The 17,521-nt window shown below is 39.9% G+C and overlaps 1 long non-coding RNA gene across 1 annotated transcript; it reads right to left on the reverse strand.

Moving 5' to 3' along the window:
- Positions 1 to 265: 265 nt before the first annotated feature.
- Positions 266 to 7,655, reverse strand: LOC110737831. The gene is made up of 4 exons (XR_002514477.1): positions 7,524 to 7,655; positions 7,310 to 7,409; positions 964 to 1,555; positions 266 to 591 (listed from the first exon to the last, which is right to left on the reverse strand). It is a non-coding gene; the product is annotated as an uncharacterized LOC110737831 (long non-coding RNA).
- Positions 7,656 to 17,521: the final 9,866 nt, after the last annotated feature.

Below are 17,521 nucleotides of genomic sequence, written 5' to 3' on the forward strand. Positions count from 1 at the left end.
AATGCTCATTTGTGAAATAAGCAAACAATTCTTTGCTCATTTGTCAAATGATCAAATAATTTCAATGCTCATTTGTCAAATGACCAAATAATTTCAATACTCATTTGTCAAATGAACATGCAATTCAATGTCCATATGCCCATATACATACTCTTATGGGGATATTCACTTTTCACATTGAAGTAAGCAAATAATTATACTAAGTTCATTTAAAACAAAGTCATTAAGTTAAACCATAGTTATAACATAAAAATGAATTGTGATTATTATGAATTACCTATTGGTTTGGTATGTGGTATCAAAAGATACCATATCACCAAATAGAGCATAACTCTTTTTACAAATGGGTTCTGCCCAAAATGCTCTACAAAGGCAATAATCTTCATTCATCTCAAAATCAAAGAAAAAAGCGCTCCACATTAGCTTTTTGTTGGTAAAGTTATCCACGAACATTTGAGCATCGCTTCCTTGAATGTATGCTTTTAAATCTCTATGAAAGTTTTTGAAATCTTGCTTAGATGCACCAATGTTATCATATCCTCCAACAATTTCCTTCATCATTCGAAAAGTTGTCATGGGACCAATATTCACCTATTTAAAGAACAAAACAGTTTGTCAAATGAGCAAATAATTCAATGCTCATTTTTAAAATGAGCAAACAATTCAATGCTCATCTAATTATTTGCTTGCTCATTTGAACAATTTAATGCTCATTTTTCAAATGAGCAAACAATTTAATGCTCATTTTTCAAATAAACAAACAATTCAAATGAGCAAATAATTATTTTTCAATTATTTGCTCATTTTTCAATTATTTGCTCATTTGTCAATTATTTGCTCATTTTTCAAACAAACAATTCAATGCTCATTTTTCAATTATTTGCTCATTTGTCAAATGAGCAAACAGCTTTTATTAGAACATATAGAGAATTCATGAAACGTAAAAGACTTTGAAAATGTTACCTTAGAATTATTCACAATTATTTTTTTGTGCAATATGTTCATTTTCGTTCTTTCTTTTTGGAAGAGATTGCAACTAGGTGTATAAAGTGTATGAGTATGTCCCTCATGAAATTGTGACACTATGAATTTGTTATCATCCCAATGCTTTATGACAATGTGTGCCTTGCACCCAACACGAGTAACGAGTCTCTTCCTTTTGATTGAAGCTTTTTCTTCATTGCTTTCTCCTTCCTTGTTATTTAAATCTTTTTCAATAGTAGCCTTTCTTTTCTCTTTGTATCCTTATTGCATAAGATATACTGTGATTTCAATTCTTTGCTTCTTCTTTGTCTTTTAGTTGTAGACTTTCTTGTGTTGAATCCAGCAGCAAATGCGTAACTTTTATAAAATTCAAGGCCCTCTTCAAGATTATTAAACTTCATCCCTATAGCTGGTTTCAACTCATTAGGGCATATTGGAAGTCATTCTTTTGTTCCTCCGGGAGTGAGCAAAGGTGCTACTTTAGAAGAAAGAACTACTATTGTAAGAGTAGTTGGCACATTTGTGATGGTACTAGAATGGCTCTCAAGTTGTTCGTTGTTCTTCATCATTTCTGTCATTAAACATAATAGAAATAACAAGTCATTAACAATTCCACAAAATAGTAACAAGTGAATATGCACCCACTTAAACACACTTACACACAGACTCGCAATAATTAGAACTGAAATCAGATTCTTAAATAAGAATGTACACGGTCAGAAGCAAACACACACACTTATACATAGACTCTTACAATCACTCACTCACTCACACACACACACACACACAATAATTTCAGAATCTAAAGTTAGAACTGCAAGCAGAAATATGAGGGGGCAGGGGGGGATAGGTTTGTGCAGGGAAGTGGAAGAAGAAAGTGTGGTTGGTGTGAAGGAAACAGACCAAGAAAAAGGGGGTAAAGCAAGACCAAGAAACTCAATGCTCATTTGTGAAATAAGCAAAAAATTATTTGATTTTTTGTCAAATGAGCAAATAACTCAATGCTCATTTGACAAATGAGAAAATAAGTATTTAGGAAGCACAACCCTAGTAAAACAAACTATCCTAGCAACAGCAACAAGAACGCAACAATGATACTCTAATCCACAAATTCCCTCCACTTTCTTTCTCTCTACTCTTTTTTCTTCACAATAATATGGACACTCCCTCTCTCTTCTAATTCTGGCATTAGCATTAGCATTAGCATTAGCTACAACTACCTCTTTCACTACTTCTGCAACTCATGATAATGAGCTGAATGCCATTTCTCACCCTCTTCCTTACACCGTACAATCACCACCACCACCAAACTCTCTCTCCTTCCTCCGCCCCTTCCCTGCCCGTGCACCCTACCACCACCACCATCACCACCACAACCTGTCTCACTCTCACTCCCCTGCTGCCGCCGCTGTCCCCTGCACCCTACCACCACCACCACCATCACCAAATTATTTTCCTCATTTGCTCATTTTTTTTTTTTGTATTTTCTCATTTTAATTATATTTGCTCATTATATTTTTTCTATATTATTACACATATTTAGGTTTGCTCATTTTCAATTTATTTGCTCATTTTAAATTTGATTGCAAATAAGAACTTAATAACATAGGAGCATAATAATATCATTCGGAAATAAGAACATTGTAAGAGTATTAAATTGAAGCAAAAATCGGCAATCAAATTATTAAAATCAAACAAATCAGCAATTTAGAGAGTAAAATTGAAGAAAACAAACTGCTACCTGGCGAATTCGATTTTGTAGCAGCGATTGCAATTGTAATTATTAATTGATGCAATTAAACATGCAATTTAATGATTAATGCAATTTGAAAATTAACATGTAATTCGATAATTTTAATGAAAATTCTAAATCAAAAGTAAATTCGAAAATCATCAAAACATGAAATTCAATAACTTCAACAAAAATTCAAGAGTAAATTCGAAAATTATCATAATAATAAATTCAATAACCCGGCGAATTCGATTTTGTAGCAGCAATTGCAATTACTAAAATCGAGCAAGGCGAGCGAGGTAGGTGTGAACTTGCTTATGATTACTTGGAGGATCCAATTCGAAGCAATGAGAAACAACGTTACTAAGCATCTCAATGATTGCAATAAACGACGGTAAAACAGCGCATAGAGAATAAGAGATAGTTGAATGAAGATGAAGTTATTAATTAGACGCCATTGATGAAGCATCGTGGTGGAGAGAGAAGTCAGTTAACTGGGTGGAGAGAGAGAGAAGACAGTTAGGCGTAGTTTTTAGGAGGTTTATGTGATTAATCACAACCATTGGATTTAATACAATTTAATGGTTGAGATTTGTTCTCACATATGGGATGAGTTCTCACATATGTAAAAATCAAGATCATGTGAGAACCTAGGTCTATAATAGGAACTAGGAACTCATCTGGACCGTTGATCGCGCTTAATCTAACGGCCGAGATTCCACCCGCTTCATTAATGGCAAATTAGTAAATTTTATATTTTCAGTGACTACCTCCAGCGTTTTTTTTCACTTTCTCTCTCTTCTTCATGATTTTTCTCTTTTCTCTTGAATTCTCTCTGCTACGATTTCACTTCTTCGATTTAGCGTCTCAAAACTTCGATTTGGTGTATCAAGTTTTTCTATTAGCTATATGTTGTTGTTTTTAAAGAGGTAAGTGTTTTGATTTTGTAATTTTTTATTATATCAGGTGTTTTCGTTTTTGGTTTTATTCAATTAGGATTTGCCTTTTTTTTCTTTGTTGTTTTTTTAATTCAATTAAGACTTGCGTTTTTAATTCAATTAGCATTTGCTGATTTTCATTTGAGTTTTCGATTCAATTGGTGCCTTCCATTTGGATAGATTTGTAATTTTATTATAATGAATTTTTGCTTAATTTGCTTGATTTAGGTTTTTGTTTGACAGTTTCTTGGACTAGGGTTTCAATTTTTATTTTTTGATTACTTCAAATTAGTGTATTGTCTAGTCAGTTATTGTTTGGTGGATGTGTTTGGTTTAATTTTTTGTTTCGGGTTGTTGGGTTTTTTTTTATTGCTTTAATTTATTGCATGCTTAGTGTTCAATGAAATGCCTAACTTAATGGAATGAATGGTTATACTAGGTTGCTAGCTCCAGTTCGCTCAGCATTACAAATAATCTGAACAACTGTGATTAGCCTAGTTATCTACCCAAATGGTAACTAGTTTTGTATAGTTGTTATGGTATTGTTTTTAAGATATTTTGATTTACTTTTGAATTGATAGTGCCATATTTGTAAATGCTTTGCTCAGGAATTCTTAGAGTTAAGCGAAACAAGAAGCTGCTTTGAGCAAGAGTGCAGCCTGTGTATTGATCATTAGATCAAGGGATCGGTGTATAAGGGAAAACAGCTTCCCTGAAAGTATACAGTTTCAAGGACCTGCAGGCAGCGATAGCGAATTTCAGTACTGATCATTGGATCAAGGGGATCGGTGTATAAGGGAAATGTAAATGGCAATCAGGTGGTAATCTAGAAGATGGATGGAGATGTAAGAAAAGAGATTAATGTACTAAACAAGATCACCTATTTAAATTTCATCAGATTGTTGGGGGTTTGCTTTCAGGATGGAATTTGGTACTTTGTCTATGAATATGCAGGTAACAGACCTTTGAGTAATTGGATTTACTAAGACAGCCCCGATAAGAAAACCTTGAGTTGGGGACAAAGAATGCATGTGGCTTGGGATGTCACCATAGGACTGAACTACCTACATAGATATACAAGCCCACCATATGTTCACAAGGACATAAAGAGCATGAATGTTCTTCTTAACTAGTATCTATAATTTATTGGTTAGTATAATTGTGATTAATTTGCTTCCTTTTTGATAATGATGAATATTTTGATTGCATTTTATTACATTATGCCTCATGAGTAGTAGCTATCTTTGGAAGGTTGGAAACTGAATATGCAGCAGAGCAAGGTTCAGGCACGTAGATTAGGAGTGAAGCGAATATGGTTGGAAGGAGGTGCAGTTTTTGTGATTAAGCTTTTCTTATTTACTTTTGAGTATATTATATTTACTTTTGTTATTTCCTTTATAAAGAAACTAAAAACGATTGGTTGTGTCGACGAATCATTCTTACTCTATAATAGCCTACTAGCTCAATAGGGAGCATTGTGCAAGTGCACAAAAGATGTAAGTTTGAATCTCACGTAGGTTTATGTGTGTAATCTGAAGATCAGAATTCGTAATGTTTTATTAGATTTCTTCTTTTTTTTGTTTACTTTTGATATAGTTTCATTTACTTTTAATTTGAAAACCTCTACAACATATCGAACTCAATATATCTGTTTCTTATAATTTGACTCATCTTGTAAGGATATGAAAGTCAATGACTCGAAGTTTTTGTGCTATAACAAAGTTTCCATAGTCATTTATCATTTCAAGATAATTTATTATTGATATACTTTAGAGCTAATTTGATTTACTTCAATGATACCTTGATTTACTTTTTAGCATTATTTATTTACTTAAGGGTAATTATGATTTTTAGTTTTTCTAGTTTTTCAATTATTATTTATTTACTTTTGACATATATTAATTTACTTTTTTTTTTTAGTTTTTCTACTTTTGAAAGATTTTGATTTACTTTTGAGGTATTTTGAATAATTTACTTTTTAAGATAACCTATGTAGGAATCGAACCTACACCTCTATCCGCATAGTGCTCTACCACTTGAGCTCATAGGTTTAATTTAAAGTCTTTTTTATTCACTTTAAAGTGTTCCTAATATAAATACACACTGAGCATATAGAAGGGTCAACAATCGAAACAAAAAATAATTTTCAAAGGCTAAGTTCTTAAGTATTTTGCCTCAAAGAAAGGTGTTAAATACTATCCTACAAGATGATAACCAAAACTAGCTGCCCATGGTAACCATAACAACAGATGTACTAAAGAGAAGAATTAAGCAGCAGCAACCATCTTAATAGCACCCCTTGTCACAAGCTCTTTTAATTAATTTTGACTTAAAAAAGGAATAATGAGCTCATCCTTAGTCAGTGGCCAGTTGGCCACTCAATGAACCAAATCCTCCTTTGTATCGCCATAACTCCTACAGACTAGAGCAATATGGCGGAAAAGTGATACAGAGATCACAGCCTAAACACATATGTGTATTTAATCTAAGGAGTTTGATGAAGATCAGACCTAACTGAACTATCCTTTAGCTAAATCCACATCTCAAATGCATAATCAGAGAAATTCCAGCTTGAGTAAACATTTCCAGAGAAACGGTAGGGATTCATGAAAAGACATCAACTATACACCAATAATCAACTGCAATTGTGACTTCAAGATATGCAGAAGTGGGCGATTTGAGAAATCATTCATGAGGCATGACCCCAGGAAACGAAAGCTAAATAATCAGCTAACTCATCATCCCTCAAAACTAAATCAACAAATGGATTTGACAACATAATCAAAGAAACTAAGCTAAACTATAACATGAAATGCCAACAGCTAATTGGAAAAAATAATAATATGAACAACAAACTTTCTTAGACAAACTAAACATACCCATAATCCATCTTCGTATGGTGTGCATTAGGGAAAAGATAGTTGAAGGATTTGAACTTGATTTCATGTGCAGTAATGCTAACAAAAAAAGTCAATTTTCCAGCTTCATTATATAAGAGCATTGCCAATAATTTAACAATTTGAGCATTTCGTGTTGTATGAAAATTAATTTTCTAAGCCAAATTGATTTACTTTTACTAGTTTTCTAAGCCAAATCAATAAAAGCTTGATTGATTCAAAAAAATAAAATAAGGAAGCGAATATATGCATATTTGGCCAGGAACAAATTAATGCATATATAGGAGCATATATGACAAAGAATTAATCTACTTTTAAAACGGATTTGTGTACTTGAGATGTAGTTGACTAATTCAGGTCATTTAAAAGTTTTAGGTCTGCCCTGCTCAAGCAATAAGTATTAGGATTTCAATCGACTAGAACAGTTGAAATTTGTTAGTTAAGCCTTATATCTAAACTGAGAATACAATCACAATATCTCTTACAAAAATACTACTATAAAATACGAGCTAAACTATCCAAAAATCATATACATACAATCGTACAAAAATAAACATTATAATTTACTCAATTCACATAAATTTGTTCGCATACTCACCAAAATTCATAGAAATTTGAGCACTAAACCTCAAAAAATTAACTAAATTAAAATTGCATGTCGCCATTTTTGCAGCAAATTATCTAACAACATCAAATTTTCATCTGTAAATTTCTTAAGATTTTCAGAAATTTCGATTTTCAAAATAATCTAATATTACCTGACTTTGAGCTCGTATTTGCAATTTCGATTTAGAATTGATTGTCGTGAATGATTTTTGCAATAAATTAACGACATTATATATGTGGCCTTCAAATATCCTGTAAAATCACGAAGAAAACCAAAATTGAAGCAAAAAATTTGTAGAATGCTTGGAATTTTTTATTGTGAGAATAATTCAAGTATGATTATAGCTAAACAAAGAAAAATTATACCTAATTTACGGATAGATTTGATAGAATTAGAAGAAAATTGAGGAAGAGAAGACATTGAACGTCGTTTTTTTTTGTTGAGAATTAGAGAGAAACTATCAACTTTTCAGAAACTAGAGAGAGAAAGGTGTTGAATACAAGAACATTGAAATTGTGTGAGTTAAATCTCACCCGCTCATTTCATCTTAATTCAGCGGTTCCGGTAAGTTCTCACTTCTCATTATTCATTAGTGTTTCGAGGTTTTTTTGGGTTCCTCGGAGAGTTACAACACCAAAATTGGATTCTAGGCGCCTATACCTGCAAAACAACAGAGACTCTGATTGGGTAGAGTTCCGCCTCCGACGATCAAGTTATAACGTGTTCGGAAGATGTAAAAAGTGTGGAAGTAAGGTGGGATCCTCTCGTATTCCGAGATCAAGTTTCTCTGCGGTGAGAATTAATTATCTAGCAATAATTGACTCCCTCGTTTTTTGAGTAAAATCTCTCTCTCTGATTGTTTTTTTGTTCCCTAGGTGGGATACATCTCCCTTTTATAGGGTCTTGGGATTCGTGCCACTACCCTAGGTTATGGAAACCTAGGAATGATGGGTTGTCTCGGGAATTGGGCCTTGAAGGCCGTTGTTTCCGTGCTGACTTCGAGTGCCACATGTCAACTGGTGAGTAGCCTTTATTGGACCTGTCATGGACTAACACGTGCCCCACTCTGATTGGGCCACGTGACATGGGTATTTTACCCAAATCATTTGCCCCTCACAGGGGTGTCGTGGCGCCTGTGACAGGTGTCGCATGCAAACAGGTGAATGGTCTTTAACTATTCACCTTATGGGGAAGTTAGGGAGTTGCCCCTATTTCCAACCTCTCTATAAGTAAGGTCCCTCCTCCTCTCCCCCTCATTTTGGAACCTATCTGAAAAAGTCTGAAAGAGAGAAAGAGGATTTAAGAGAGAGAGACCCTATTTCCGACTGCATTTGCCTTCACAAAATTTCCTGCTATTTCCGCTTGACATAGCCGATATACCGTCTGTGTACCTCACAAACAAGAAAACATCTGAACCGCCTGGGTACATTCCAGACAATTGCCTCTTCTTTTTCAATTAGATACAGCCGGTCTACCGTCTGTGCATCTCACAAACAAGAGAACATTTGAACTGCCTTAGTACCTTCCAGAATTCTCTTACTTTCCAAGTGGGTACATCCGGTCAACTATCTGTGCATCTCACAAGCAACTGCTTGATTTCCGCCTGCCTGTTACAGCCGGTCAACACTTAACCTCACTTTCAGAAATATCTTTGAGGTAGCGTCTCTCCCCTTGCAACTTTTTCAAGCTTTTTACAGTCTGCATATATTGCATTGAATAATGGATTCACCAACAACACACACAGCACAGTCTTGGACAATAGTCATCAGGTCTCCTGGTACGGCTGAGCCTAGGACTGGGGGTGCCGCCTGGGGGTGTTTGGACCACCCTTGCTCTTCCTCGAATCCGACCGTTTCTATGCATGTGCTGGACAATATGGCTCGGACGAAGTAGACGACATTTGACCCAGATTATACATCAAACGGCTCAGCTGAGGCGCCGGTTGACAGAGAATTTGACTATCCTCCGGGTGCACCCAGCACTCCGAGTGATGACATTTTGGACGACTCTGATCAAGGAGGCGGCGCTGAGACCGTCCAACGATCTGACTCAGAGGAGTCGACCTCACAGCAGGCGGATGTCGTCAGTGAGGAGGATGAGGCGTACAAGTGGTCGTCTATAACTAACCCAACTGAAGCACATATGTCCGCCAGGGATATAGCCACCCTTATAGCAAGTTTCCTCGCCTTTGTAGAGAAATTCCCAGTGGGGGATAGGTGGGAAATAATTGTACCGCCTACTGAGGCGACAGTCGTCTAGGATGACAATATTGAACATGTTGACAATTATTTCGGCTGTTATGAGGCGGCATTCAAAGCCGCCCTCTGGTTCCCCCTTCACAACGCAATCAAAGTCATTTTAAGAGGCTATAATCTTGGCGTATGGCAACTCACACCCAATTCCTGGGTGAACATCATTAGCTATATCGCCGCCTGCAAGATGCAGGACATAACGCCCAGCTGGGAGGCGTTTGCACATATACACTACTTAAACCGTGCCCCAGGCGGCTACAAGGCGTGGTACACTTTAACCACGCATCCGGAGTATATGATGACGCTAGATAAACCATTTAAGTGAAGCAATTGGAAAAGTAAGTTCTACTTAGTTTACTCCCCATCCAGATGTCTAAACCGTCTTCTCCACCAGTACAATAAGGAGCCGGCTCTCTTGGAGAAAAAGTGTGCCCTACCACGTATCCTTGAGGAGGCTTGGGCACAAATAATAGAGCCGAAGTTTTTCAAAAGGACCACCATGCCTCTGGATGATGGAACTGAAATCATTGTACCCAAGAACTGGGTACCCCATCCGGATTGGCTCAAGGATAAGGCTTTCCTCTCCGCCTGTGGTATTAGTACCTTTTTTGATAGACGTACGTAGACCACTTAACTGGCACTTTAGTGCCGCCTCTATGATCCTGTGATTTGTTTTGTATTTAACCAACCGGTTTTCCTTTTGCAGAAAAAGGTCTAGAGATGGTTAACTCTACAAAGACGTCTGCCAGGTCAGCAGCCCAAATCCGGAAGGATCAACTTGAAAAGAAAAGGGCCCAACTGGCGTCCAAGGATGATGGGGTGAGCTCCAATTGTGTCCTTTAACTTGTAAACATTTATTGTCATCAAACGGCTTTTAACTGGCTGTGTATCTTGTGTTTAACTTTCAGGGTGGAAGTAAGAACGTTCCACGATCTATCTCAAAGATGCTCAAACGGAATACTGATGAACCTTCTAGAGCTCCCTCCAAAGCAAGGAAAGCCCCGCCTGCCTAGATGACATCATCAAGGCCGCCTGTTCAGGGCAGACCAACTTCTGCAGGCAAAATCCTGAAGGATCTTGGTCTAAGTACTAAGCCGGCTGGCAAAGAGTCGAGCGTCACTGAGACGCCGAAGGGTGGCATGCCACTCGATGCTACATCCGGTTCTACAGCAACTGGGGGTGGGGTGACCCCTCAGTCAGAACCATAAGGTATGACTTACAGCTTTAATCCCCCATGGCCTCTTGGGCTTATGCGAGTCAAATCTCAGGTTACCCAATCAGGAGATTCCTCTAGCAGCCGGCACAATATAGGTGACGCCTATGCTGTTATCTCACCATATCAATCTATTGGTGCAGATTCCTCTCCAAGGTGGTCTGACCTCCAGCAATATTCTAGGCGGATGCTAAAGTGCCTCACCCGGTCAGAAAAGGACTCGATCCCGGGGGTGCATCAGGTCAACATGGACCGCATCAATGCCTTGCTAGTCGAGGTAACTTGCCGGCTGTGTTATCTGAACTAAATTAACTTTTTGCCGGCTGAGCTTAGCAGGTAATGCTTAGAGTGGAAGGGCTCAAATCCCCATTTAAAAAGAAGCAAGAGGAGGTAAGAGACGCCAATAAATGGGCGGCTGATGCCCTTGATGTTGCTCAATATCGATGTACTATGAACGATATTGAGACTAAAGCCAAAGAGATAAAACAAGAGGAGCTGGTTAAGGAGCTTATGGCTACTGTGGAGACGGCAAATAATAAGGCGTCTCACCTTCAGCTTCAGCTTAAAAATGCTCAGTTAGATCTTAAGGCACTGGAGGATGCTGACAAAGAGAATACCCAGCTTCGGGCAGACGTCTCCCGGCTGAAGGATGAGTTGGTCCAGGTGCAGACTGACCATAAGGCTGAGCTGGCGGCTGAGCAAGAGCGGCTAGTGGATGAGAATGAACGAGATTGCAAAGCTCGCATGAAAATAGCGTGGAATCTCATCCATCTCGACTACGACTGGGAGTTCTTCAACTTAAGGTTCAAGTATGCCTCTGAGGTATACGATGCCCAATCCCTAGGCCTTGAGGCGCCGGCTCCGTTTAAAGAATGGGCCAATATCGAGGCGTCTGATGAAGAACATGAGGATGAGGAGCTCAATGGGCAAGAGGAAGAGCAAGTGCTGGTTGACCAAGTTTAACCAGGACAACCTGAAGGCGAGCTCCCATCTGGCCAGGATCAGTCAGTGCCTCCACCTCAGCGACAACAAAATTAAGCTTCTGTCTTTGTTTCCGGCCTGCGTGCCGTGTATTTCAATGTAATTCCAACAACAATCTTTTATTTTTTCGGGTGAGGATCCAGTATGACAGTCTTCTTCTCCCGTCATTTTATGCCTGGGGCTTTGAATGAAATAACCAACTGGGTTGATTTTTAACAAAAAAAATTATTTTTGCTATATGTATACGCTTGCAATCTTAGCAACTTATTAATGGCACACGACACTTAACGAACCGGCTGCCTCTTGCCCCTGGACGGCTGTGTGGTAGGTTTAAGGTAGATTGATTGACCGGGGGAGCCTGGATACTTTAGAGAGTATGAAGGGTTCCTTGGTCAATCAATCACTACCGTGATTGCCCCAAACCAAGTACACGACCGTTCACTATACAGGCGATTTTTAATTGAACACCCAGACGTTTCTCTTTTGCCTTTTGGGATTGTTCATAAATATACTCGAGCATACTTTTGCCCCATTTGGAGGACTTTCTGAGTTTCGAAATTTGTGTGGGGTAATAATCTAAGTGGGAATGACGGCCGGTTACCGACTGGTGTCAACGAGACATGCGGTTTTGTTTATGCCGTTTTAGGTTCCCTTTTAGATTACTTAGGTCAAACGGCTGTGAATTCAGCCGGATGGGCGTTGCCGGATGACTACCCATGTTGGAACAGATGAGTAATCATTTAATATTATCCGGCCATTGGCCTCATCATCCGGCCATCGGCCTCATCAGTTTGTTTAAACAAATTATTTCAGTGGTTAAGTTTTTAGACGTAGCTTTTATTTACTTGAATTTTGCCGCCTGTATTGCCCCTTAGCAATAACATGCATTTTATAGTGTGCCGTATTAAGGTTGTATCCAACCAAGATAGTCGTCAGGTATCGGTTGTCATAAAACAAGCGGTGGTCTTTAGCTATCTTGGTTTCACTAGATCAAATCAAACGGATGTGAGTGTATCTTAATCCAGACAGTCAGTAGGGCCGTTTGTTTTTAAGTTTATAGAGCAATGTACCACCCGAATGGGAGATGTTCTCTGCGACGAATTCACCCAGATGGGCATCGCCGGTTGTCTACTCATGTTGGAGCAGACGATGGTTTTAAATATCATCCGGCCATTGGCTTCATCAGGTTGTTCTAAGACGAACAATAATTAGCTACTAAGTTTTTGGACTTAGCTTATATCTACTCATGTTGGAGCAGACGTGAGATTTTAATAAGGTCGTCTGTATATTACACAGATGGTATATATATATACAGAAAGCAATAAATATCGTTGAAAATAAAGAACTTTTTTATTGATAGACTTTATTTACAAAAATTTTGAAGTCTTAGATGTAGTACTTTTGTAAGTTGTCTACATTCCAAATTCTGTCTAGCTGCTTGTCGCCTGGTGTTTCCAGGCGGTAGGTGTCGCCTCTCACTTCTTCATAGATCCAGTAGGGGCCTTCCCAATCGGGAGTCAACTTTCCTTGCTCATTGGCCCTACTGGTTGCCTCCATTTTTTGTAACACAAAGTCCCCTACTTCAAGGGTGTTTGTGTACTCTTTTGTTGTAGGCTCTCATCATTCTCAGACGGTAAATCTCATGACTCAAGGCAGCATTGCCCCTGTGTTCTGGGAGTGAGTCCAATGCTAGCCACATGGCCTCCCAGTTGGTCTCTTCGCCATAAAGCATGACTCAAAAAGTCGGCTCATAGTGTTCAATGGGCAAGACAGCTTCAGCACCATAAACCATGAGAAATGGGGTTTTGCCAGTTGCCCCTTTCTTAGTTGTTCTGATGTCCCATAGGACATGAGGCAATTAATCTGCCCATAGACCGCCAGCCCTTTCAATTTTCTTTTTAATGTCGTCTGAGATTAACTTGTTGAAGGCTTCAACCTGGCCGTTTGCTTGGGGACAGCCGACTGATGCAAAGTAATGAGAGATCACTTGATCTCCCAACCAATTCTTGAGAGCAGACGTTTCAAATTGAGGGCCATTGTCAAAGACCATATACATGGTACCCCATACCGGGTGATAATATTTCTCCAGATGAAGAAGATGACATCCTTTGTCTTTATGCCTTTGACCGCCTCTGCTTATACCCATTTGGTGAAGTAGTCAACAGCAACTAGAATATATCGTCGTCCGCCTGTAGTAGGCGTATACGGACCCAGAATGTCCATGCCCCATTTGGCAAATAGTACAGGGCTGTGAATGACCGTCAAATTAGTAGCCGGACGGTGTATGAGCTTGCCAAATCTTTGACACTTGTCACATTTCTTCACCATTTCCATGGCGTCTGCCTCAAGAGTGGGTCAGAAGTAGCCTTGCCACCTGGCCCTTTTTGCTAGAGACTTGCCGCCTATGTGTGATGCACAAAAGCCTGAGTGCAAGTCCTCCAAAACCTCTTGCCCCCTTTCTGGGGTGATGCATTTCAAAAGTGGTTGCAGATAACCCTTCTTTAAAATCTCTCCATTATGAATTTCAAAGTTGGCCGCACGTTTTTTCATTGCAACCATCTCTTAGTAAGTATCTGGAAAAGTGTCGTATGTCAGATAAGCCCGGATGCCATCCGTCCAGGTTGAACTTCGATCTAGTATTCCAATGGGATCCTCTTCAATACTTCTTTTTTCCATTACTTCCCAAAAGACCGACCGAGGTGTATCATAGGAGGCGGATGATGCTAGCTTAGAGAGAGCATCCGCCTGATTGTTCTCTGACTTGGGCACCTGACTTGGATGAAATTCATCAAGTGTCCCAACCTCTTCTTTGACCACCTATAGATATTTGATCATGGTCGGATGAGTGGCCTCATAGTCACCATGGTACTGGCTAACAATCAATTGTGAATCAGAGCAAGCGTCAATCTTTCTTGCCCCTGCTACCTTACACATGCGGATACCGGCTAACAGGTTTTCATATTCTGCCTCGTTATTTAAGGCATGGAATTTGAACCGTAGTGCATATTCATACTTGTCTCCTTCAGGGGACTGACATATAATGCCTGCACCACAACCGTTAATAGTAGAGCTCCTGTCCACATATACTTTCCAAACATGGTCAAGATTTTTCGGCTCAACCGGCCTTGTCATTTTGACAATGAAGTCGGCAAACGCCTGTCCCTTCACTGCCTTCCTTGGTTCGAAAGAGATTTTAAGGCTTTGAATTTCAATAGCCCACTTGATCATTCGGCCGGATGACTCCATAGTTGTCATTGGCCGCTTGATAGGTTGATCTGTGTATACCACAACCGGATGTGCCAAGAAGTAAGGTTCTAACTTCTTGACTGCCATAAAAAGAGCAAGGACAAATATTTCAACCATTGGGTACCGTAGTTCAACATGGCTAATAAAATAGACTGGGAGCTGGGTGCCGTATCTCTCAGCAAGGAGAATAGCACTGAGAGCATGATCTGAGATGCCTAAGTACATGTAGAGCACCTCCTTTGCTAGAGGGCTAACAAGCCTCGGCAATGAGTGCAAGTGTTCTTTCAATTTCTGAAAGGCCGCCTCAACATCCTCCCCCCATTCACACATAGTCTTCTTTTTAATAGCTTGGAAAAAATAGAGGCACTTGTCACCTGACCAGCTGAGGAATCTCCCCAATGCCGCCAGACAACCTGCTAATTTTAAAACTTATTTGACAATGCGGGGTGACTTCATATCAATGACCGCCTGTATTTTCTCTAGGTTGGCCTCTATCCCCCTTTGGTCAATCAAAAATCCGAGAAACTTCCCAGACTCAACACCAAAGACACACTTCTTGGGATTGAGCAAGAACTTGTGCCGCCTGAGTATGGCGAATGTTTCTCGGAGGTCAGTAAGGTGATCCGTCTGTAGCTTGGATTTGACTATCATGTCATCGATGTACGCCTCTATATTCCCCCCAATTTGATTAATGAAGAATGTATTAATCATCCGATGAAAAGTAGCAGGCGCATTTTTCAAGCCAAACGGCATCACCTTCTAGTAGAATAACCTTTGATCAGTGACGAATGTCGTCTTCTATTGATCTTTCTTCCACAAGGGTATTTGATGAAAGCCTGAATAGGCATCCATAAATCTCATCAAAGCATGACCGGCTGTAAAGTCGACCAAACTGTCGATCTTTGGAAGTGGATAACTATCTTTTGGACATGCCTTGTTCAAGTCTGTGTAATCAACACACATGCGCCAGGTACCATTCGGCTTTTTTACAAGAACAACATTTGCAACCCAATCTGGGAAGTAACATTGCCCAATGAACCCGGCATCTAACAGCTTTTTCACTTTGGCTGCCGCCGCCTGACTTCTCTCCTCACCATGGTTTCTTTTCTTTTACCTAGCCGACTTCTTTTTAGGATCCACAGCGAGCTTGTGAACAGTAAGATCCGGGCTGATGCCTAACATCTCTTCCACTTCAAAGGCAAAGATGTCTTTGAATTCCTTCAGCAAATTGTGCAAGTCTGCACCCAACTTCGCAAAAGCAACCGTCCCAAGCTTAACAGTACGCTCCGGACGGCTGTCATCCAAAGCAATATCAATGTGTTCACCAGCCGGCTAGGAACGGAGTTCGTCTGACCGTTCCCTGATCAATGATTGCTATTGCTTTTCTTTTTTCATGGCCACCAACTAGTCGGCCTTTCTTTTCTTGTCGGCTACTGTTGGAGCAGGTGCGGCTTCCTTGACTTCATCAAGGTTTATTGGTTCCTCACCCTGGCCGGATGCGGCCACCGTGGGCTTAATGTCTGAGAGATAGCACTCTCTAGCTGTCTTCTGATCTCCGCTTAAGGAGCCAACAGACCCATCATCCTTCTCAAATTTCAGGAGCATGAGAGATAGGATAATGATAGCCTTGGATGCGTTCAGAGTTGGAGGACCCAATATCAGATTATAGGCGGTCAGCTCTTCAACTACCAAGAACCGGACTACCATGTGGCGTCCTTCTCCCTTCTTTCCCAACCGGATGGGCAGATCAATGCGACCGACTAGGTGCACAACTCCAACCCCAAAACCAACCAAGGGGTGAGACACCTTGTGCATACTGCCAGGATTGTGCTTCAGTTTTGACAAGCAGTTGTGGCTAATGAGGTCAGACGAACTGCCAGAGTCAATAAGGATCTGGCCTACCTTCTGGTTGACCACTTTGCATTCAATGACAATGAGGTCATCATGTGGTTGCCTGACCTTGCCCTTGTCTTTTTCAGTGATGATAACTTCAGGAAAGGTGTCAGTAGACGCCTGCCCCTCATCAACTGAACTGACATCCAGCCGCCTAACATGGTCCTTGGTGCCCTTGATGGTTGGACCCCCTCCAGCATATCCGCTTGCTATTGTGTAGATTGGCTCTTCGTCAATATCCGAACTACTAGCAGGTTTGGATTTCTTTTTGGATGGCTGCCCATGGTTCGTCTGCAGGGTCACCTTTTACCTTAGAATGTAAGACTTCAGCACCCCTTTATCAGCCAGGCGGTCAACAGCCGCTTGAGACTATAGCAGTCGTTAGTGTCGTGACCAATGTCCTCATGGAAGTGGAAATACTTATTTTTGTTCCGGTTTTTTACGGAACCTTTCATAGTAGCCGGTTTCTCAATGGTTACCCGGTCTTTGATCTCCATGAGGATGGAGTAGCAGTCCTTCTTAAACTCGTAGTTCGGGACGTAAAGTTTAAACTCTTTCTTTTTCTTCTGGGACGACTATTTAGAGTCGTCTGCCGCCCAAATCACTATTCTCTTTCTACTCTCTTCTTTTTTAACCGGTTGAGTTTGCCGACTCTCTTTTTTGTCAGACTTCTTGGAGTCCGACTGCTTGCTGATGGAGCAGAGTTCGGTCGCCTGTATATAGGCTTCCGCCTCCATCAAAGCTTCCTAGAGGGTAGCAACCCTCTTTCTGACGAGGT

This window comes from Chenopodium quinoa, unplaced genomic scaffold, assembly GCF_001683475.1.
Source record: "Chenopodium quinoa cultivar QQ74 unplaced genomic scaffold, ASM168347v1, whole genome shotgun sequence".
Lineage (NCBI taxonomy): Eukaryota > Viridiplantae > Streptophyta > Magnoliopsida > Caryophyllales > Amaranthaceae > Chenopodium > Chenopodium quinoa.